Source organism: Cebus imitator, unplaced genomic scaffold (genome assembly GCF_001604975.1).
Source record: "Cebus imitator isolate Cc_AM_T3 unplaced genomic scaffold, Cebus_imitator-1.0 Scaffold27, whole genome shotgun sequence".
Lineage (NCBI taxonomy): Eukaryota > Metazoa > Chordata > Mammalia > Primates > Cebidae > Cebus > Cebus imitator.
The window spans coordinates 12,083,499-12,108,064 of record NW_016107342.1 but is presented as its reverse complement, the minus strand read 5'-3'; the positions used below and the strand labels follow the sequence as shown (position 1 = coordinate 12,108,064).

Genomic DNA, 24,566 nt, shown 5'->3' with positions numbered 1-24,566 from the left:
AAAAAAAAAAAAAAAACAATTGCAAGAGATATACTAATTAAATACTTAGGAATAAATTTAACCAAGGAGAAGAGCTTTACACTAAAAACTATAAAACATTGATGAAATAAATTGAAGAAGATAGAAATACATGGTAACATACTCCACGTTTATGGATTGGAAGAATTTGTATTGTTAAAATGTCCATGCTACTCAAAGTGATTTACAGAGTTAATGCAATGCCTATCAAAACTCCAATGTCATTTTGTTTTTCAGAAATAGAAAAAAAAATCCTAAAATTTGTATAGAATCACAAAAGATTTCAAACAACCAACGTAGTCTGAGCAAAAATAACAAAGGTGAAGACATTGTCTTACCTGATTTCAAAATCAACTACAAGCTCTAATAATCAAAAGAGCATGATACTAGCATTAAAACAGATACATAAACCAATGGAACAAAATAGTGAGTCCACAATCCACACATTTCATGTCAATTGATTTTTGACGACGATGCCAAGAACACATAATGGAGACACAACACTCTGTTCTGTAATTGGTGCTAGGATATTCAGATGCAGCAGAATGATATTAGACTCTCATCTCAGACCACTTAAAAAAACCAACTCAAAATAAAGAGTTACATCTAAGACCTGAAACTGTAAAACTACTAGAAGAAAACATAGGAGGAAAGCTCTGTGACAGGAGTCTGGGAAAGATTTTTTAGATATGTTCTCAATAGCACATTTTGGTCAACAACAAAAATAAACAAATGGGATTACATCAAAGTAAAAAGCTTCTGCACAACAAAGGAAACAATCAACAGTATAAAAATACAATCTATGGAATAGAATATATTTGCAAGCCATACATCTGATAATGGATTAATGTGTAGACTCTACATGGAACTCAAACAACTCAAGGGACCTGAATAGACTTTTTTTTTTTTTTTCAAAAGAAAGCATACGAATAGTTAACAATTATATGAAAAGGTGCTCAACATCACTAATCATCAGGAAAATGGAAATCCAAAGCTTGTTATCAGTCCACACATGTCAGGATAGCTATTATCAAAAAGATGAAAGACAAGTATGGCGAGGATGTGGAAAACAGGGAATACTTGTATGCTGTTGGTAGGAATGTAATTTATTACAGCCAATGTGGAAAGCAGTATTGACGTTCCTCAAAACATTAAAATTAGAGCTATCATATGATCCACCAATCCCACCATTGGGTTGTATTAGTTCGTTCTCAGATTGCTATAAAGAACTATCTGAGACTGGGTGATTAACAAAGAGAAGAAGTTTAATTGTTCCACAGGCTGTACAGGAGGCATGGCTGAGGAGGCCTCTGGAAACTTACAATTATGGCAGAGTGGGAAGGGAGCACCTTCTTTACATGGTAGCAGGAAAGAGAAAGAGAGCAGGGGAAGGTGCTATACACTTTCAAACAAGCAGGTCTCATGAAAAATCACTCACTATCATGAGAACAGCAAGAGAGAAGTCCTCTCCCATGATGCAGTCACCTCTCACCAGCCCACTCTTCCAACATGCAGGGATTACAATTTGACAAGAGATGTGGTTGGGGACACAAAGCCAAACTATATCATATTTCATATTTCCAAAGGATATGAAATCAGTATGTGAAAGATATCTGCACTTTCATGTTCATTGTAGCACTATTCCCAATAGGCAAGAATCAATGAAGAATGGATAAAGAAACTGTGATGTATATATACAACAGAATACTACTCAGCCTTAATATATAAAGAAAAATTCTATCTGTAACAACATAAATGAACCTGGTAGACATCATTCTAAGTTAAATAAGCCAGTATAGAATGGCAAGTACTGCATGATCTCACATATAAGTTGAGTGCAAAAAGTTGAACTCACAGAGGAGAGTAGAATGGTGGTTACCAAAAACTGGGGAGTGGAGGGATTGGGAAGATGTTGGCCAAAGGACTAAAAAATTTCAGTAGGTTTTAACTGTTCTTACCACAAAAGAGGAGGGTAAGTATGTGAAATAATGAATATGTTAAACAGCTTCATTTAGCCATTCCATGACATTTACATATCAAAGCATCACATTGTACACCATAAATATATACAGTTTTTACTTGTTAATTTAAAAATGAGAAAAATATATAACTTTTTCAATGAAAACTTTCTGTTGTTGCTTAGAGCTATTGGGTTACCTCGTTCCATCAGCAGCAGATCTCCATTAGTATGTGATAAATACATAGTAATAAAATCTCTGAGAACTAAGGACCAATATTATAGAAATGTTGCCATTTATGTGGTGCAAATATTCATTCAAGCCTGCTTCAGGACATTATTGGATATCCTTATCAGGTACTTATACTTTCCATCTGTAATATGGGCTCACTGAAAAATTGGAAGGCTACAATTTGGTGTTTAATTGGCAAAATAAAGTGTATACCCAGGTATGACAGCAGCCAGATAATCACAGAAAATAATTGCAGTTCTCTCCTTCTGGTGGTTATGGGACCCATGAATTATCATATTCACCAGAATGGAGAGCACAACCTCATCAATCAGTGCCTCTCCTTATGAGTACACAAACACAGCCTGATAACTCACCAGAATATTTTCTCAAAACTCAGTTCAGAAAAATCTCAGTTCATGGATATCATACTCATCTCAATCTACCATTTTATATCCTATTCCCCTGAAACATCTTCACGTCTTTTAATCAATTGAAGGAAATATTCTAAGCCTTTACGTCTTTATATTTTGTTTTCTACCATTTTATTTATTCCTTTCCTTGGGAACTCCTTTGAAATGTATTGAATTCTTTACTTGTCTTATTCATTCCTTCATATTTGGCACCCTATTCTTGCCGTATTATTTTTTTTTCTTCATGTCTTTCTTCAAGTTTGCTAATTATCTCTTATCATTGATTTGCTATTTGGTGTATCTTTTAAATTTTTAATCATACTACTTAATTCCAGTTGATTCTTATAAAAATATGCCAGTCATATTTTATCAAGTGCTGGTTTTCCTCATGGCATCTATTTTATTTATAATCTTTGTATTTAACGTTACTATATTCATTTTGGAGATTCTTTCTGGTTTTCTATAAACAAACTTTGAAAAATGTATTTGTCCTGTTTTTTATTCCTGATGACTTTTGCATGTGCTTGACAACTTCTTGATATGCAGTGTCATTTCACATGGTGAAAGCATTTTATGCTGAGAGGGTGAGTATGTGAAAGGGGCTGGACTGCCATACAGTCTGGGTTAAGAAAGCGTTTGCTACATAGTCATCTTACATTTGTTTCTTCTAAAGGTCACATGGGTTCCACTGGCCTAAAAACTGTTTGTTTGTTTGTTAATTTTTTATTTACATAAGTTTTTGTGGGAAAGGTGGTATTTGGTTACACGAGTAAGTTCTTTAGTAGTGCTTTGTGAGATTTTGGTGCACTCACCACCTGAGCAGTATCTACTGAACCCAATTTGCAGCCTTTTATTCCTCACCTGCTTCCCATCATTTCCCCTGAGTCCCCAAAGTCCATTTGTGTCATTCTTGTGCCTTTTCACCCGCACAGCTTAGCTCCCACTTATGAGTGAAAACATACAATGTTTTGTGTTCCATTCCTGAGTTACATCATTTAGAATAACAGTCTCCAATCCCATCCAGGTGGCTGCAAATGTCATTGATTCATTCCTTTTATGCCTGAGTATTCCATCATGCGTGTGTATGTGTGTGTGTGTGTGTGTATGTGTGTGTATATATATGTGTGTGTGTGTGTGTGTATATATATATATATATACACACAACAAAAGGAACAGTCAGACTATATATATATAGTCTGTTTACTCTGCCGACTGTTCCTTTTGCTGTACAAATGCTCTTAGTTTAATTAAGTCCCACCTATTTATCTTTGTTTTTGTCGCATTTGCTTTTAGTTTCTTGGTCATGAAATCTTTGCCTAAGCCAATGTCTAGAAGGGTTTTCTGATGTTATCTTCTAGAATTTTTATAGTTTCGGGTCTTAGATTTAAGCCCTTGATCCATCTTGAGTTGATTTTTGTATAAAGTGAGAGATATGGATCTAGCTTCACTCTCCTACATGTGGCTTGCCAATTATTCCAGCACCATTTGTTGAATAGGGTATGCTTTCCCCAATTTATGTTTTAGTTTGCTTTGTTGAAGATCAGTTGTCTCTAAGTATTTAGGTTTATTTCTGGGTTCTTTACTAAAAGAAGGTTTATATGAATTTGTAGTTTTGGGGTTTCCAGTATAAGAGAAAAGATTATGGTTCTAGATAGTCGACATGAATCAGTTTTCAATTTCTCACTAAAGACATTTTTCCCACCTAGAACCCCAGGCACAGGTAAGCTTTCTTGCTTTTATCTATTTTAGTTCCTCTTTTGTGATGATCATAGACACTTTACGGTTTCACCTTTAAACAGGAGTCACTACTAACTCCTTGTTTGGGATAAACCCAATGCCATGGTTTCTTTTCCTCGATGAATTTGAAAATCCCTGGCTTAAAGGACAGCACTCCCCCTCAATTTGCTATAGCAGCAGCTTGCAAGTTTACTTCATTAGCTAGAAATTTCCGTTTAAATTTTGTCTTTCCATAAGTTTGCTTTCTTTTCTGGGAGGCCTAGCTATGTGGTTAATATTCTTAATTTGTATTTTTTCTTGCATTTCTATGTGTTTGCGGTGGAAGGCAGATCCTTGTCAGTTCAGTAGGCAGTTGTTGCTAGAAAAGGAAGTCTCTCCATTATAGTTTGCATACACATTATGGCATAAACTGCAATATTTCAGAAATAGCTTGCTTCCTTTTCCGTTTCTCTCATTAGAAAGTTGATATATTTGAGGGTTCTTAAAATGGAGATGGAGGCTAGAAGGTAAAGCCTGTGTTCCTGAGACCTGGGCTAGGTACAGAAGCCCAGAGCCTTGTGGTTCTAGAGTACATTGCTGAGCCAAGAGCAAATCCTAGAGACTTCTCTTTGTGGGTATATAAGTTAATAAAAGAAAGGCTGCTCTTGTCCCTGTTATGAAATTAAAATGAATGACATGAATAGAAGAAAACAAGATGCAATTATCGTGCTTCGATAGGAAAGATGGCAAAAGGAAGCTGAATACTTATCTATAAATTCGCACTACCTAACATAATAAATTGCACAGCATGCATAAACCATGGTTCTTACCTTGCCATCCAGTGCCGTACATAATCTCCCCTCGTTCTTTATTTTCCAGGCTTACATCTCTTGCTGTTCATCATATTGTCAAGCATGCAAAGAGTAAACTTTGCATTGACTCTTTCCTCTGCCTGGACCAGTCATCTTTTGGTATACATCAGGCTCCCTCCCTGAGTTTTCTGAGTTGTTGCATCAAATGTCATCTTATCAGAAATTTCATACCCATCTGCCTTCATCTGGATTCTTTCTTTTTTCTTCTGCTTCATGAATTGCCTTTCTTGACACCAAGGTCCATATCTCTCCTTTAACCTACTTGGGTCATCACTCCAGTAAGACACTATTTTTTTATGCTGAATTAACAAAATTTCTCTCTCTACTACATCATTCCAATTTGCATACAGTCAAGCTAGTGTTTCCCAATCTGGAAAAAGAAAACAGAAATACACCCCTTCAGTCCCTTCTTCCACCTCAAGGAACTAATGCATATCTAACTTCCTTTTAGATCATGATCTCTTGAAAGAGTTGTGTATACTTGCTATCTGCTGATTTCATCTTCCTTTCTTCTTGGCTCTTACTTGGGCATATAATTTATAAATATGTTTTATTTTCTTATTTGTTTATTATCTGTCATACCCCACTCAATGACATTAGTAATCTCCAAGAAATCATATGCTTGGAGCTTGGTGCCTATGTCTAAAATAAAGCAAATGCTTTTATATATTTCTTGAGTGAATCAGTGGCTGAGTACAGACATTTTTTTCCCTGTAAGAGTATGACACTTGCATGAAAGAAATGTCCCATTTATTATTTTTTTAATAATATAAATTTGGCCATGTCCTCAACCACTGTCTTTGGTGAGAAATGTAATTTCCGTTGCATTTTGTCCCCCAGCTCCACCATCAACCTTCAGCCCTTGAAACTACACAGAACTCCTACATGCCTCTGTGGTCCTCAGACAAGCTCCTCAGGCCATTATGAATGTGTCTGAAATGCTCCTTAAGTTTAGCGGCCCAATTTGTAACACGTCACTCTGATGCTCCTGGTACTCAAGAATTCTCACAGTTTTGGACTGTTTCACATTGTCTCCACCCTCTTAAGACTTTTAACACTTTACCCCATTTTTTCCCTTATCCTAATTCTTACTCCCATCTTCCTATTTGACTGGCAGTGTTGCTGCAATCAGAAGAGAACTTCCACTGACGCCAAACAGTGCACCTCCCGGCTTACCTGCACCTTGCTCTGGTACTCCAGCTTGGCTCTTATTACAATGAGTGAGAGCTGCCTGTGTTTCTCACCAAGGCCCCCTGAGCCCTGAATCCTATTTCTTGTCTTCGGCTTGAGGGCAGGGCTCCCTAGGTTCTTCCTTTTCTCTCTGGCATCATCAGTTTTTTCTCTCTAGAGACTCATCCCTAAATGGCACACACACAGGTTGCTATTCTACCATCCAAGACTAAACAAACAAAATAAATAAATAAAAACAGAGGCCTCTGACTTTATTTCTTCCTGAAGGTGCCATGCTATTTTTATTACTTCTATTTTTCCTGTAGAGTATAATTTAAAAGATATCTACACCTGCTGTCTTCAATCTATTAAAAGAAGATTTCCTCATCTATATCCCACACAAATTGCTTTTATTTTTTCAAGGTCACAGTGCCTTCCGTGTTGCTATATCGGAGGGTGATTTTGCCACTCTCACTTGAGGTGTCAGCAGCATTTGAAAATTTATCAACATCTCTTCCTTAAAAAACATTTTCACTTGGTTTTCAAGAAACAACATTAACTTGTTTTCCCCTCCTTCCCTCCTGGCTCCTGTTGTTTTTTTTTTAATTTTTATTTATTTATTTATTTATTTTTGTCTGTTATTTTTTTCTCTCAATCTTTTTGTTTGTTTTTGTTTTTTGTTTTGTTTTTTTGAGATGGAAATTTTGCTCTTGTTGCCCAGGCTGGAATGCAATAGTGCGATCTCGGCTCACTGCAACCTCTGCCTCACGGGTTCAAGCGATTCTCCTGCCTCAGCCTCCTGAGTTGCTGGGATTACAGTCATGAACCACCCCACTTGGCTAATTTTGTCTCTTTAGTAGAGACAAGGTTTCTCCATGTTGGTCAGGCTGGTCTTGAACTCCCAACCTCAGGTGATCCACCCGCCTTGGCCTCCCAAAGTGCTGGAATTACAGTTGTGAGCCACCCCGCCCAGCATCTCCCAGTTTTTAAACTGAGCTCTGGCATGCAGTCCTTGACCATTTTCTTTTTCCCAGATACTGTACATACATTCCATAGGCTATCATATCTTTAACTTGATCTCCATCCTTGACCTCGAGACCTTCATATCCAGCTGTACTTTGGTCACCTTCACTGAGATGACAAACAAGCATCTCAAAATGAACAGGTACCTCATGCAACCTAATGTGCCCCAATGCACCAAACCCAGCTCCTCTAAGAGCATTTCTGTCTCAGTAACACTTGATTTCTCCTTGGCTGCTGCTCAAGAGAAAATCCTATTGAGTCCATATTCAAAACACACCCAGAATTTGACCATTTCTCTGTTATACCTGCTGCCCCCACCTTGGTCGAAGTCCCAATCATGTCTGCCATGAATAGCAATAGCTAGCTGACAGGTCTCCCTGGTTCGACTCCCGCCCTTCAGCCAATTCTTCCTACAACAGACGGCATTACCTGATAAAACTGTGAGTCAGATCATCTTAACATTTTTCCTCTTCATCCAGGTATTTTAAAAAATATTAAGGGGATCCACATGGTTCTGCCATCTATTACTCCTCTGACATGAGTCCCTGTGCTCCTTGCTTCTCATTCCACTTGAGTCACTCTCACCCCCATGCAGCTTTTCAATCATGCCAGACACAATCTTCATTCAGGGCTTTTGCACCTACTATTCCTTCTGCCTGGAACGCAGCCCACCCCATCCATAATTTTGCAGGGCCTGTTCCCTCACTTTTCTTAGGCCTTTATTTTCCTTAGTGAGACCTCTTTCACACAGCTTAAAGTTTTATACTTCATCCTTTCATGACCCATTTTACTGCTTTTCTTTTTTTCTCTTTGCAGCATTACTACCTAATCTATTGTGTATTCTGTTTATTCATATTATTTTCCTAACTAGTATGTAAGATATAGTTGTTTTAGTTTGTTCAGGCTGCTATATCAAAAATGCCACAAACTGGGTCACTTAAAAATGATAAACAATTACTTCTCACAGTTCTGGAGACTGGGAAGTAAAAGATCACGATGCTTGCAGACTCTGCCTGGTGAGGTTCCCCTTCCTTGTAGATGGCACTTACTCACTGTCTCCTCCAAGGGAAGGGGTGAGCTAGCTCCCTGGGCTCTTTTTTAGAAGAGCATTAATTCCAATTATGAGAGGTCCACCATCATGTTCTACTGACCCCACAGAAGGTCCCACCTCCTAGTACCATTACCTTGGGACTTAGGATTTCAGCGTATAAATTTTGGGTGGGGGGCAAATCTATAACAACAATACATGTAAATTCTACTATATTGCCTGGCATAGAGTAAGTGCTCAATAAGTTAGTAGATTGCTCCCTCCAGATGAATGCTTTTGCCAGCGCCGGGCAGCTGCTTGAGAGTGAAGCATAGCTCTCCTCCAGGGAGAGAAACCCATCCCTCTCTCTCATCCTTGTCAGGGGAAATCTAACTCTTTCTCAGGTTAGGTCAAGTCTTTCCTCCCTTTTCTAGTCTCCTTTAGTGTCCAACTCACACCATCTATTCAGAGGAACTAGAAACTCCTGTTTTTCTCCCTAACCATATGCAATCACATAGACACAATGCAGGTAAATATTACCTGAGTCACAAGAGCCAACACCAAAATCATTTAACTCCTGGTGCTAAAGGAGGAAAAACAACTCTGTGTGATAAATTTATCTGGACCATATATTAACACAAGATTTGGGTTGCTGGAACACAGTGCATGCATATATTGAATACTGTTCATTTTTGCCAGATTGCTTATCAGAATGGTTTCAGTTTACAGTTCCTCCAGCAAATGTATGAGAGTTCCTTTTTCTATACATTCTCAGCCAGATTTTTACCATTTCAATGGGAGCCGACTTAACTTGTATTACAGTGATCACTGCAGAGCTTGTACATTTCTTCACACACTTGTTGGATATCAGGACAATCCTATTATTTATTGACTTACTTATTCAACTCATTTTCTTATAGTAATAAATCTTTTGTAAATATAGGTATTTTCTACTAGTCTCTCATTTTTCTATAATCTTTGTCTACTTATTTCTTTAACAGAAATATATAATTATTGTATAGTGAAATAAACATTTTTTTGCTCTTTTTCTTTATAATGTATGGATACTGGTTAAGAAAGTTCCATTTTGCAAAAACATTTTCCATCATGTTATCAACAGCATGCTTTGACCTTTCAACTGTGCTTTTATCCATGTGAGGTCCATCTTTGCAAGTGATCTAATGTCGAAGCCTTAATCTATTATCCTCTATTTAGTAAATATGTCTTACCAATACTATCTATTAAAACAAATCTGTTCCTTTTTGTTTATCTATGAGCTATCTTTGTCATATATCAAGTTCCCAAATAAATACAGTCATTTTCTGAGCTGTTCCTTGGGCCAGCATTGAAATGTTTTTAATACTGTGATTTTGGATCATGTCAATCTAACAGGGCAAGTCAACAGTCCTTGCTTTTTTTGTTTCAAAATGAGCTTAGGTATTCTTGGACACTTGTTCTTCTAGGAAATTCTGGAAGGAGCTCTTTGCATTCTTCAAAAAGTCCAGTTGGAATTATAATTATGATTTTATTGAATCTCTTTGTAGAATAACTTGAGTAGATTGATGCATTTCCACTGTTTTTTAAAATCTATGAACATAGTAAATTTCTGTTTATCCTGATCTTCTTTTAATTTCTTTGATTTTAGAGAATTTTGGAGGGACTTTATTTCATGATTCCCAGAAATGATTCCTGCTAAGTTTATCATTCTAGTCAGTGAAGAGGCAAAAGGAATACCAGAAGTAAAATATTTCCTGAGGACTATTGACTTAGAGTTGTGCTGCATAGCAAGTGGTTAGGAGCTAGCACAGTAATTTAGAAAAAGGGCTCTGAGGTCAGAGCTTCTGGGTTTGACTCCTGGCTGTACTCCTTACTGTTTTCGGCAACAAAGTAATCTCAGTTTCCTCATATGTAAAAAGAATACAGTAATATTGGCTAGCTCACAAATTTATTGTGAGGATTGAAAGGCAGAATGAATGTAAAGTGCTTGGTACAATGTTTGGTTTATGGCAAACATTCAATAAATCTTAGCTACTAAAAACAGTGAACATATCAAGCCACAAGTGTCAAGGTACTGATGTATAGCTTCAATCATAGTGAGTAGGTCTCTTTTTAGAAATCAAACCCGGGGCAGGTGCAGTGGCTTGAGCCTCTAATCCCAGCACTTTGGGAGGCTGAGGTGGGTGGATTACCTGAAGTCAGGAGTTCATGACCAGCCTGTCCAACATGGTGAAACCCTGTTTCTACAAAAAAAAAAAAAATACAAAAATTAGTGGGGTGTGGTGGTGCATGGCTGTAATCCCAGCTACTCAGGAGGCTGAGACTCAAGAATCACTTGAACCTGGGAGGTGCAGTTTGCACTGAGCCAAGATCATGCCACTGCACTCCAGCCTGGGTGACAGAATGAGACTTTGACAAAAAATGAAAGAAGAAAGAGAGAGAGAGAGAGAGAGAGAGAGAGAGAGGAAAGAAAGAAAGAAAGAAAGAAAGAAAGAAAGAAAGAAAGAAAGAAAGAAAGAAAGAAAAAAGAAAAGAAAGGAAGGAGGGAAGGAAGGAGGAAGGAGGGAGGGAGGAAGAAAGGAAAGGAAAGGAAAGAGAAAAGAAAGAAAGGAAAGAAAGAGGAAGGAAGGAAGGAAATAAATCAAATCAAGGCATATCACACTGCCTAAGGGGCTCACCTTCTACCTCATATAAAGAAAATGGGCTCTTGTCTTTGTTAATTGACTAGTTGTTGATGACAAAAAATATTGTGTCACCCTTAAGTAGGAATTTAAATTTATCACCATAAAGGTATATTGGTATTATATATTTTTCCCAGTCAGATGGCTAATATTAGTATCTGTTTAAAAGGAAAGGCCTGGTCGGGTGCGGTGGCTCACACCTGTAATTCCAGCTACTCAGAAGGCTGAGGCAGAAGAATCACCTGAACCTGGGAGGCAGAGGTTGCAGTAAGCCGAGATCACGCCACTGCTCTCCAGCCTGGGTGACAGAGTGAGACTCTGACTCAAAAAAAAAAAAAAAAAAGAACTAATTTATTTTCCTTGTCCTAGACTTCTGAGCCTGACTCAGATGTACAAAGGCTTAAATCAAGCAGAACGCGCTGAAGTTTTCTGATGCTTCTTAGGCAGTATCAACACTTTTAATATTATGCACTTTCCATTTTCTCTTTGGTGTGAAGGAGAAGCATTCAGTAAAAATCTTCAGGACTCTAAATACTTAAAAAGGCCCTTCCTGGAATGACAACTGACAGTGAATTCTAGGGTCAATCAGAAATGTGATTTTTTGAAAAAAACCCAGAGAAATTAAATTAACTGGTAGGAACAGACTGCCCCTAACTTGGACCATATCCACCAAATCTATGTTTAAAGATTGACTTTTTGTATGGCAAACATTCTATACCACTGAGCTCTATTACACAGATTTCTAGTCTAATTGGTTTGTATGACAAGAGATTGCAATTTAACTATCTCATATATTTGGAAGGAAAGCATTTTCTCTTTTCCTTTTGTGATTATGCTGCAAAAATCACAAAACCATCCAAGCCTGAAAATCCAGGAGCTTATTCTTGAACTCCATGGCTTAATAAAGATGCACATCCTAGAGTTATTTCTGAGATCCCTTAAAAATATGTCTTGGGTTGGTTGAAGTTTGACATAGGAGGGCACAGAGCAGCATGCCAAAATAATACCATTTGGATTTATTATATATATATATTTATTTTTAAGACAGACCACACAAAGAATCATTCAGCTAAAGCAAAAGCCCCTCAGCAGATTTCAGAACTGCTCAGGAAACTGCCAGAGTGGACACATCTGTATAAGAGCCACAGTCAGAGCAAATGCCACAACATGTGTTCAACCAACGTGATGAACATCTTCCTTTTTCCCAGATGCTCAGATGGCAGTGTGGCTCTGGGCTGTGTTTTCTGAAGTTCTAATGCAACCCACCCAAGGCCCCATGAACCTGTTAACTGGATCAGGTTTTGGCGGATCCTTTCATGAATGAGGCAGAAGCACCAGCTCTGTGAATTGGAGGTGGCTTCCTGGCTCCCAAAGTCAATATGCAGAGTGTCCTGAGGACAGGGGAACATCTCAAGCTTAGCCAGCAGAGCAGATGCTTTGTTTTCAAGCCCTTGCTAGAAGGCAGAAAAAGGGGAAGTTTCTTCAGTGCTTAGCAGTCTGCTCCTCCCACTGATGAATTTTTAATCAACATTTTCCTTCTTTAAGTCAAAATTGATTAAATCTCTATACGTGTCATGTTTGAAAATTGATAATCACATTGAAAAATAACAATATTGTTGACTATACTAGGCAATTTCTTCAAACTGAGTAAAGATGTGATGTGTGTGGTTAACAGTCTCTACCCAGGAAGTGGTTTTATTTAAAAGTTTTGTGCTCACCCCACCCCCCACCTTTTTCTTCCCCCAGTAGTGAAATTAAGCAGCATCCAACACAGGCCTACTCTTACGACATGTGACTTTACTGTTTTCCGTTTTTGTTGAAAGAGTCATTAACCGGAGTTGATGGCAGTTTCAATTACAGGTCATTGCTGAGAAAAGGTAAGTTTTAACTTTATATTGTACATGAAATTTAAACTTGAACATGTTTGGCAGAGTTTCCTACATTTTGGTGTGAAGGTATAAACATTTCTACAAAACATGACGCTTTTACCTATGATTAAAACATCGGCTGGTTTCCTTTGGTGTAGAAAAGAAGGTTCTATTCATATTTGCAGCTGTCAAATTTCACTGTCTTTTACTAAAATATTATAGTAGGATGATTTGCTAAGATTTTGTGATAAAATGTTAAAGACAGAATAAGGTATAAAGTTTTAGTTTGAAGTGCATTTAAAAATAACTACTAGAAATAATGTAAGACTTTGCACCTTTAGCCAACTATTTTATAAAAATATGTATTGTTCAACATCCAAATATGGAAAGTCACTTCATAACAATGAGAAATATCTTGAATTTCAGTGTGAAAGATACTCACTTTAAAGCATTGTATTAATGTTAGCATTAAAACCCCTTAAAAAGATTAGCAAATATGTAGCTAATTAAATAGCTAGTAAAAAGCAAGGAGGTTTTAAAATGTAAAGGAGTACCCTCTATCGTGATACTTAAAATTTTTGTCTAAATTTCATTTAAGATATAGAGTGAAATGAGGCCAAGTTTCTAATTCATAAATAAAATTTTATATTTAAAAAATAAGTCACAGCTGATTTCATTGAAGGTTACTCTGAGAAGAGAGGCAAATTAGAGGTATACTTTTGTTATTTATGTAATTATATAATTTTCCTTATTTGAAATATTCCAAAATAATAAACCTTAGAAATGAAAAGAATTTGTTAGTTATAAGCTGACAAGTAATTTTCTTTTATATTGACTTCTTGCTTTTACAGAATGTCTTTGTATACTGTAACATATGTGCAGAAAACATCAAAATATTGCTAATCTCAGAGACAAATACCTAAAATAAATCTGACTGTAGATTTTTGAAAGAATTTTAATAACAGCCCAAGATATGATCCATTCTTCCCTAATATTATTTTTATTGTGTTGTTGGATGGGAGACGTGATGGCCCCCACAACACCTATTTTTTTGTGTTATTAAAAAATGGTTACAGGGTTGATAAGTGACAACAATTTTCTTTTCTTTTATTGTCTTCTATTGAAAGACACACATAAATGTATTTTGACATGGTCAATTGAGTAGGAAATTATTAGGCATACTAGCACACTCCATTTTAAGACCTCTTCAATTGTCAATACTGAAGCTAGCTACTTGTTGACTATTAAAATGATCACAGAAAAATAGAGATTAGGACTTGGTGTTCAATACATGTTTTTATTGCTAGAGTGTACAAAGACCCTGGTAATATGTATTTGCTTTGATATTCTGATTAGATTTTCAATTGGTTGCATTTCCTCACAATGGAAAGCATTATTTAAATCTGTCTTCAATATTGTGGTTCTGAACCTCTGCATCTATAGAAGCTGTATAATTCAGATAATTTTGGTTCATATGTTATTACTTTATTTCATTTTATTATAAAAGAAGATCACGTGAATAAACACATGCAATACTTACACCTTAGCAAGAATGAATATGCAGATAAACATGTGGTATTGAAGAAAAGTCCACAAAATTTTTTTTAACTGTTTAATGTTTTTTAAAAAAAATTCCCTGTAAAAATGAGTGTTTCCTGCAAAAACTGTTAAATTAATATATACGTATTTTACAGAATACGTTTAAAATTAAAAATTAATTGAAAAGAGCTTGACATGAATTTAGAAAGATCAATGAGTAAAGATGATAGGTAAATTAAAATACCTTGAGAATTGTTTGTAAATACAGGTAATGTACAGAGAAAATTTTAAGATAGTTAATTGCAAGTAAGTTATATAGTTTTCTATTATTTTATATGTTTTAAGTGGCTGAGTCAGAAACAAGTTTTGATGAAATGAAAATAATATAGAAGATTTCATTTTGAAAGTCATATTAAAGCTGATTTGCTCAGAGAATGTCATTATTTTTCACTTGGGGCCAGCATTCAGCAAAATCCAAGAAGGAGAAAATCTTTCCTTGATATTCCTCCTGTTGCTCCTTTTTAATACTCTCTTCTGGAGCAGACTGTTCTGCTCCTAATTTAGGGTCTCATAGCCTTGGTACCTAGAGTGACATATCCTTCCATTCAATGGCTTCTTCCATTCAACTGAATTTTTAAAATGTACTCAGCCCATTTTCCAGCACTTAGGGAATCTAATAAAAATAATTCTCACTCATAGGCGGGTGTTGAACAATGAGAACACATGGACACAGGGAGGGGAGCATCACACACTGGGGTCTGTGGAGGGGAACTAGGGGAGGGACAGTGGGGGGTGGGGAGTTGGGGAGGGATAACATGGGGAGAAATGCCAGATATAGGTGATGGGGAGGAAGGCAGCAAACCACATGGCCATGTATGTACCTATACAACAATCTTGCATGTATTTCACATGTACCCCAAAACCTACAATGCAATAAAGTATATATATATATATATATAATAATAATAATAATTTACACTTACAGGAAAAGTCTACAGAGCTTTGACTTTCTAGCCAGGCCTCTCTTTCTCCTCCCAGTGGAATTTTAATATGTTCTCTCAGCAGACAGGGCCAAAAAGATCAGCTAAATGTTGGATCTCAAGTGAGGAGACTGATGCCATGGTAAATGGTTAGGGAAAGACTTTAGAGAGAGAGTGTTTTGTTAGCCATTGGTCCTGCCTGTGGTATTTAAACACAGAATTTCTGAAAGTGTCTCATATGAAGGATCCATCCCAGAGATGTATTCATCTCTTTAAGATATTCCTGAAGAAATAAACACCTTTCTTACAGCAGGTAAAAAATTATTGCACTACATTTTCAGATAATTTTGATATTCCCATACACTTAGAAAATGTGTATACCTATGTAACAATTCTGTACAATCTGCACATGTTCCCCAGAACTTATAGTATAATTTTAAAAAGGTATTTATCATAATTAATTTTAATAAATGTATTTTAAAAGTCATTGGATACTCTTTGGGTACCAGAAGAATTTTTTTTAAACTGTACAATAAATACTACATAATTAGACTTTAAAATGTTCTTGTAAGTATTCCAAATTTCAGCTTAGAATGGGAAAAACTTATTTGTTTGCAAATGATAGAAAATGAGTTCAAACTTGCCTAGGCAAAAGAGATAGTATTTTATGTGTGAAAAGTCCAAGGACAACAAAGTCAGGAATGGCTGGATCCAGGAGCTCACACAAGATTATCAGGATTAGGTCTCATTTTTTTCATTCCTCAGCACCTCTTTTCACTGTACTTAAGCAGTCTCTGGTGGAAGCTGTCACCAAATTGTCAAGTTCCTACTGAGTTGATCCTTTCAGCAAACTGTGGGGAAAGAATGCCTTTACCCAATCACCACAACAAAGTGTCAGATTTAGAGCTGATGGGACTGAATTGGATCACATGACCATAGCTGAATGATTACTGAACTTGAGTGCACACTCTGTGTGATCATGCCTAGCTCACAGGCCCACTGGTGCATTGACGGGCACTACAGATGCAGCACCTGGGCTCTCTGCTGAAAAGAGGGATCTCCTGATGTAGAAATTAAAATGCTTTCCCCAAAAGAAAGGACAAAAGCCTCAGAATTCTACTACAGAGTCACATATGGTCACATTTTAAATAATCATTATTTCCCAACTTCTTCAAATTCCACACTCATACAAAAATACAGTTTAAATTTAAAGGTGGATCTGATTGAAACATGAGTTTCAATTAAACTAAATATAAAATTATTTTTCAACAGCTACTGTATGTGTGACAACTCCTCACAACATTTGACTTCTAAAAGCTTATAATCTAGAGTGACTATTATTTTAATAATTATGATGCAAATAAAATTTGTCAAGTACCACAAGAAAATTCAAAGAATGCTCTGTTAAGGTTCAGAAATTCAACCAGCACATTTGCATTCCTGTTATTTGCCAGGCCATAAACTAGAGAATTTTGTAGGTGTTGTATCATCTGATCTCATCCTTTCTGGGAATTTGGACAGTTTTGGAGGAAATCTTTGTGGTAGTTTTCAGGGAAATCTGGCATTAGGAAGATGAGAAACATTCCAAGGGACAGGAAGGAAATGTGTCAAAGCATAAAAACATGGAGTGTCAGAGAATTCCAAGGCAGTCTGAATTCTCCAGCTTTGTTAGACAGAAGTACCGAAAGATGGTGTGAGATCATAAACAGAGCAGACCTGGATATAAGTAACAACAGGGCTTTTGAGCAGGAGAAATACATATTTGGATGTCCACACTTTTACATCTTGATGGGTTGTCTATCTAGGGTCAGGATTTATTTGTTTCTTCTGTTTATCTTACTGTGAAGTGACATTCTCTTTGCAGAAGAGTTTGCAGTCAATGAAGATATTCCTGTAAGGACAGGCACTGAATTACAATGTTCAGGTTCCTGAGGTTCTTATTCAGGCTATGGTTATAACAATCTCTCTCTTTTTTTTTTTTTTTTTCATTTGGTGAAGGCTTTTTGTTTTGTTTGTTTTTAATTTGAGAATAGATGATATAGCGAAGTTGGTTGGAAATCAACATAAAGCCCAAACACAAAGTTTTTAGAGAAATTATTTCTTATACCGTATTTTTATTTCTATCTATTCCATTTATTCCCATCTCAATCCAACATAACCACTTTACATATGTTTAATATGTATTTATATTTCACAATTTCTGCAAAAAACATACGCACATCTATATGTGTATGTATCTAGCATAACTGCATGCACCTCACCACTTTGTTTTTTTTTTTTTTTTAGAAATCTAGATTAGAGATATTTTATAACAAAAATGAGAAATGACCTAATTCTCTTTTTTATAGCTGTATAATATTCCACCATATGGAAATGTCATACTTAATTTAACCAGCCTCCTGTAAAAAGAGTGACAGACATTTTCAATTTTTTCTAATTCAATGAATGTCTATGTAATTGTTTCGATTTGAAAATCTCTCTCTCTGTGTGTGTGTGTGTGTGTGTGTGTGTGTGTGTCTCTGTCTATCTCTCTTTCTCCCCCCTGCTCTAATCTATCTATAACAAATTTCCAGAAATAACATTTATGAGGCAAAGTATAAAATAATTTTGATAGCTGTTGCCAAACTGTCCTTCATATTATTTGAAACTTTTTGAACTTCCACCAGCACTCAATGAGAATGCTTGCAGAAGCTCCATTGCTTTTTCAACAGATTGTGTTGCCAAGCTTTCCAGGTTTTGCTAGTCTGTAACAACTGTATCTCAATACAGTTTTATTGGTATTTCTGCTCTTATGGTTAAAATTGATCTTGTTTTTAAAAGATTAAAGGTCGATTTGCTTTCCTTATAAGAAAATGTATTCTGTCTCAGCTGTATAACTAAAAACAATAACATTAGTGACTTTAGTGACACTCAAGCCTTGAGTGAGATGTCAAAGGAAGCAAAGAACTAGGGATAGCATATATAAAATACTGTATTCCTTTTCTAAAGCTTGAAATAGACAGTAGCTTAAAAGGGGGATAATATATGAATATTCAAGTGAAGGAAAAGAAATGAAGAAAAAAAAGAAACCCAACAAGGTTTCAGAGTAGACTAAGACAGATGGGTATAATCACTGGCTCAAGTAGATGAATTAACCTTAAACAGAAGAGAGAGCACTTTAATGAGTGTGAATGCAGATGAACTGGATATAAATAAGATTAAGTGAGGAGAGGAAGTTGAGGGAATACATGCTTCATAATTTCTCTTTCCTTAAATGGTAGGAAAGCTCATCTGATGAAAGTATTTTATACATGTCAAAAACCAGACAGAATATCTTATTTTAAAACTTGTCCCTGTCAGTAACACACAATACAATTGTGGATTTGCAGCTTATTTTTTCTCTTTTGGTGGCTATTAGCCCAATTCAATTCAACTCCACAAATAATTTTGAAGTCAACTAAGTATACTATGTTGTCCTAAGAATTACTGGGACATAAAAATTAGATATGCTACTTAGCCAATGAAAATTGTGTAGTAGGTAAGAGGTACGCAAAGATAAGGATCTAAATATCTATCTATGCATGTAAGTCCAGTTCCAAAGAAATACTATAGACTATGCCATTGACAGAATCTCAAAGGTCTTCATTTTGCCAAATATAATAGCCATTTATGTGTCTTTATATTATTCACTGTCTGAGCTGCATTTGATGCTATCCAACACTCCTTCGCTCTTGAAACTCTCTCTTCATTTGACTTCTGGGATATTTTATTCTTCCAGTTTTCCTCCAAACCACCTAAATGCTCTTTCTGTGACCTTTGCTAACACTTCCTCATCATGCAGCTCTCTAAATGTTGGAATGCCCTGAGAACAGTCTTTGGTTTCCTACTTGTCTTCTAGGTTTATTCCTTTGTGATTTTATTGAGTTTTATGACCTTAAATGTTATCTATATACTAATTAGATTTCAAGACCAAATCTTTTCTCTTAGCAGTAAAACTACAAATACGATTCCTGATTCATCTTCTCCACTTGAATGTCTCATAGAGACATCAAAATAAGCATACAGTACTCAAAGCAAATCTCCTAATTACTGCCCACCTGTCCCCAAACTAATCTGCTTCTTTCCTCTTTTTCCTCCGTCATAGTTAATGACACCATACTCATCTCTCTTTTCAGGACAATAGTCTAAGAGTTATCCTTGATTCTACTCTTTCCCTATCACTTCCTACCTGACGTTTCATCTAAGTTATCACCGATAAGTGGAGCATGTCAAATATAAACTTAGCTTTCATTATAGTTTTCACATGACTTTTCTCAATAATGGCCCTTAAAGTGTTATATCTTTTCTTTTACAGGCTATTGATTTTTTTGGTTGTTAATAGAATGACTTCTCTCAAAAAATATTGCTAAGTGAATACAGTACAACACCACACTTGGATGAACATCAAACTTTAGACAAAACCACACACACCAATTTACTCTCTAGTTTCAAGTTAGAGAGAATAGTAAGCGTATAAAACAATGTCGATTTGTACATGTTTGAATTAATTGAAGAAGGTTGAAGAGGTGTGAATGTTTACGACCTTCTAGTCAGGCTGTTTTTGTTTTGTTTTGTTGCACTGCAGGTGACTCCTGTGCTGTAATTTATTATTAAGTACACTTTGAGAGCACAAAGCCCGTAAGTCTCACAATCCTTAAAAATATTGGTGAAGAAAACGACGCAGAAAAAAGAAAATATAATAAATAAAAACTCCTTTTATATTACATTTTATGTACAAATTGTTTTCTTTCAAATTGTTGCCTTTATGTACTTGAGCCCATTTTTGGTGCTATTGACATATTTTTATACTTATAAATGATGATTGGAAATCTTGGGCTCTTATTGAATAGCTTTGTGTTCAACAGGAATGGATTAGACATTAAGCAAGAGGTGTAGGTACATGAGAATATCCTAAATTCAATCACTCCTTTCCACTTCCATTTCTGTTACTGCAGAATTCTCTTGACTGTCCTTCCTGCTTCTATCTTCCCCACAAGTCATTGTCCACGAAGTAGACAGAGTGGCCTTTTAAGATTTCAAGCATGCAACTCTTCTACTATCATATTCCAAATGACTGTCTATTATTCTTCAAGTTAAATTCAATCTCCTTTCATGATTTATAAGGCCCTCTTTATCTCATTACTCTGCTTTTGTTTTACTTCACGTTAGTTTGGACATGGAAATTTGTTATTTATTTTTCAGTGTTTAGTGGCTATTTTCACCTTAGAATATATGGTCCGTGAGAGTATTGACCTTGCCTGTCTTTTTACTACTGAATACCTAGAGCCTAGAACAAAGTGTAGGTATATGATAATGTCAATAAATATTTGTTTATGAAAAGATAAGTGCCATAAAGGTTGACTTTGGGCTACAGAATCAAGGAAGACTGTCTGGAGATTTGTGACTTTTCCTGGTCGATAAAACAGGGTAATTTAGAAGAGAAGCCAGGAATTATTTCAAATAAATGATACTATATATACTATATATACGGTACAATTTTAGTAAGTTGGCAGTGATGAAAGGTTGGGTTAGAATTCTGTATCCATTATGTGCTTCTGAAAAATGAAACAACCCACCAGCTGAAAACATATTGCCATAAACTGATGAGAAACAGCAACTACCTCTAAGTATTTAAATTTTAAGCAATTTTACTAAAACTGTGGTATTAAAATTGGCTAATTTTATGTTCACTTTAGATCCATTTCCTAAAAGAGTCAAAACAGGACATCTTTTTAAAAGAGCTATGGAAGGTAGAATACTCAGGAAATTGGGTGCTGAGTCAAGGGAAACTTCTGTTTCTGTTCATTTATCTTTCTGCTTTAGTTAATTTCATGTTAGAATTTTAAAGACTAGAAACTGAGCAATGGAACACAAATTCATCTCTCTGCTAAATGCACTGGGGAAATCAAGTAATCTGAGCTTCTGTATAATACCACCTATTCATACTTTGATGGTTCTCCTAAAGTAGAACATTAAAGGAAAAAATGTATGGTGATTACCTCAGTGGTGTCTCAAGCACTGTGGCAAGTACTATAGTGTTACCAAAGCTAGACAATATTCCCTTATCTCAAGATGTTCATGGCTACTTGAGAAATTCATCAATATAAATTATTAGAGTAAGATTCTTAATAATTATTATCATAGCTATGACTTATTCTGTCTAGATTATGGGACAAGCATTTTGCATGCCTAATTGCATTTGGTATCCACAAAAATCATGTAAAGCAGTTTATATGCCCATTTTAAAGATAAGGAAGCTAGGGTTAAGAGGTCAAGTACCCAAATTTACAGAGCTATTTGGTAGGCTGGGTCATGATTTGTAGATAGATCTGGGTAATGCAAAGACCATATTATTTTCAGTATGCTGTGCTATAATTTTGAAGCCTGTTAAGTGTTAGCAGTTAAGCAATGCTGAGCTTTATTCATGAAGCCCTAGAGTCTAAAAGGCTCTATAAGAATCCTATTTTGTTTGATGTCTAAAACAATGCCATCTGTAGGAAACCTGTTGTTTCTTCTCTGCATATATTTCCTATGCAGAGGTGCTGTAAAACATGTGAGGAAGAAAACATTCTTTTGCCTTAGTTTTTGCCACATTTCTTGTGTTTTTTCTATTTCTCTTTTTCTGTATCCTCTTGATTCTATGTCTCCTCTTGGCCCTTAATTCTCAAAAATTCCTTCTTAGATCCACCTGTCCAATATGGTGGCAACTAGCCACAAGTGACTACTGAGCACTTGAAGAAGGGCTAGTATGAATTAAGTCTAAAAAACACCAAATTTTGAAGACTTAATACAAATAAAATATAAAATATCTAATTATTATTTTGGCATTTATTATGTGCTCAAATGATTAAATTTTAAAATATTGGGTTAAATAAAATTATTAAAATTAACTTTACCTGTCTCATTTAACCTTTCCGATGTGGCTACAGGAAACTTTTTAATTGCATGTGTGGCTCACATTACATTTCTGTTGGATGTCATGGCTCTAAACCATCTTCTTTTTGGTCTCTCTTTTCACGTTCTTATGATTTCAATTTAATCCCTCAAATACGGTCTTTAAATTTCTATCTTTAGCCTTGGTGTCTCTGTCAAAATTGTCCGTTATTTCTAATTGTCATTTGATACTTCCTCTATGATGTCCCATCAGCAGGTTAAACTGATTGTGTTCCACATTAAATCCATGACCTCTCCCAAGGCTTCTTCTTGTCTTCCTTTCAATTCCAATTTCATCTCTACTCCTGAAGTCACCCAAAGTAATCTTGTTATTAAGTGACATGATATAATCCATATCATGCATTCCATACCACTTATTCCATACGTTCAATCAATTTCCATACTTAAGCAGCATTTCTTTCTTTCTTTTTATTTGTACATATCATCATGGTCACTAATTGGTCATCTATTGAGTCTCACTTAGAGTATAGCAAGAGTCTTACGCTTTTATATTGCTATTTCTCTTGCCTCTTTATTTTGCCTTTTATAAATGTATTTTAAAGCTTTAGGGTGATAGTTGGATTCGAGTTAACTAATACAAGTAAGAATGTCTATAATCTATTTGTATTCTATTTAGAGTTTTAAAAGTCATTTGCATACATTATTTTACTTGATTATTCTAGAAAGCCAGGGAGAAAGTGGTAGCTTTTAGTAGACTTCATAGAAAAAGGCAATGAAGCATGGAGAAATTGCATTTTGGGAGGACACAGAAGAATTAGAATACATTTCAAGTATAAGCATTAAAACGTACTTTTTCTCAAATTCTAGTCTGAAACTTTTTTCTTTCTTGTGGAGATAGTAGAGGTATTAAAAGCACAGGCTGGATGAAGACAGAAAAAAATGAAGTTCAATTCTGGGCCTTCCCACTTGCTAGATACTATATGTATTCTTTTGGGCAAGTTACTTAATCTTTCTGAGTCTGCGTTTGCTCATCTGTAAAATGGTGAGTTTCCTCCCAAAGGAAAAAAAAATAAAATGAAGTATGTAAAGATGTTTACTCTGCATGAAGCACATAGTAAATCACTTTAAAAAGGTTAAATGCAGTGGTAAGAGTAGCCGTAGTAATAATTATTTTGGCAGATCTTGAATCAAAGAGTGACCTTTTATTTTTCTTCACTATGATATATAAAAATCATGCCAGGATAATTTTGGTGTATTTCAATTCTAAGTATTATGATAAGATTATGAAACTCATCAAAAGCAATTTCTTGCTATTAGTTTCATTTCCTCTATATAGCTGTGTGGGGGAGTACAGTATAGCTGTGTGGGCAAAGGGAAGAAGAGATAACTATTTTCTTGTTTGTTTACCAATTTTTGGTTGATATGGAAATTTTCCTTCAAGCAGCTCAAGATGTGTCCTCACTAAAAATACCCTTCAGTTACGAAGAATTAATATTTATCACATAAAAAATTCAAAAACAGGTAGGCAGCCATTGACTCTTAGACCTGAAATTAAAGTGAAGCAAATAAAAGCTGCAGACATGAGGAGAGAGAAGAAAGTAGAATTCTTTTCGTGCACTTTTATTTTAAATTTAATTTTTGCATGGAGTGGTAAGGTAGATAGTCCACAAGGCAGATCTAATAGGGTCCTAGAAAAATGAATCTGAGAAGAAAAAATATAAAAGGAAACTAGGAAGTCCAGAGAGGAATGTAAGTTGCTAACCCCAGTTAAGAAGTCTTTTGTCTTTTTTTTTTTTTTTTGCTTTCTTTTGTTTCATTGTTTTGGGGGAGGGGCGGGGGAATAGCTCGGGATTCCATATACGTAGGTTGAATGAATATACCAATCTCAGTCCAAATTTTGAAAGCAATTGGTATTAGAGCATCTATTTTAATGGGAGCAGGGTGTGGCAGAGGGGAGCCCAAGGGCTGACAAAATGCTGGGGAGACAAGCAGCTGTGGTGCTGTCCACAGAGAGCCTGCTGTGTCCTATGGCCACCTGGCACTGAGTTTTAGGTTTGAAGTCTGGCATTAGGAAAGGAGATTAGCAAGTGGGCAGTAGGTTCAGGGTGGGAAACCAGCTTGACAAAATTTTGGAGACTAGTCAGCATGGCAGATGTGTAGAGCA

At 35.8% G+C, this 24,566-nt stretch overlaps 1 protein-coding gene and 1 long non-coding RNA gene across 5 annotated transcripts in view; one reads left to right on the top strand and one right to left on the bottom strand.

The window, feature by feature from the left end:
* LOC119470296 overlaps positions 1–12,545 on the bottom strand; it is a 21,711-nt gene extending 9,166 nt beyond the window's left edge. Inside the window, exons 1-2 of the long non-coding RNA XR_005199177.1 lie at positions 12,386–12,545; positions 10,615–10,665 (exon numbers count right to left, since the gene is read on the bottom strand). This is a non-coding gene — a long non-coding RNA (uncharacterized LOC119470296). The remainder of the gene's footprint in view (positions 1–10,614; positions 10,666–12,385) is intronic.
* Positions 12,546–12,844: 299 nt separating this feature from the next.
* Positions 12,845–24,566, top strand: part of ARHGAP15 (Rho GTPase activating protein 15) — a 640,576-nt gene continuing 628,854 nt past the window's right edge. For all 4 annotated transcript variants that reach the window (XM_017523184.2, XM_037736629.1, XM_037736627.1 and 1 more), the window contains exon 1: positions 12,845–12,980. The gene's annotated coding sequence lies outside the window, so the exon portion shown is untranslated. The remainder of the gene's footprint in view (positions 12,981–24,566) is intronic.